Genomic DNA, 400 nt, shown 5'->3' on the forward strand with positions numbered 1-400 from the left:
GAGAGCAAAGTGGATAAAGTTTATTTCTGATGCAACATTCAAATGAGCTCAGTGGATAACGTTTATTTCTGATTCAGCGCTCAGAAGAGCTGAGTGGATAAAGTTTATTTGTGATGCAACATTCAGAAGAGCTGAGTGGATAAAGTTTGATTCTGATGCAACACTCAGAAGAGCTGAGTTGATAAACTATATTTCTGATGCAACGCTCAGAAGAGCTGAGTGGATAATTTATATTTCTGATGCAACGTTCAGAAGAGCTGAGTGGATAAAATTTATTTCTGATGCAATAATCAGAAAAGCTGAGTGGGTAAAATTATTTCTGATGCAACGTTCAGAAGAGCTCAGTGGATAAATTTTATTTCTGAAGCAACGCTCACAAAAGCTGAGTGGTTAACGTTTA

Source organism: Lampris incognitus, chromosome 3 (assembly GCF_029633865.1).
Source record: "Lampris incognitus isolate fLamInc1 chromosome 3, fLamInc1.hap2, whole genome shotgun sequence".
In the NCBI taxonomy this organism is placed as follows: Eukaryota; Metazoa; Chordata; class Actinopteri; order Lampriformes; family Lampridae; genus Lampris; species Lampris incognitus.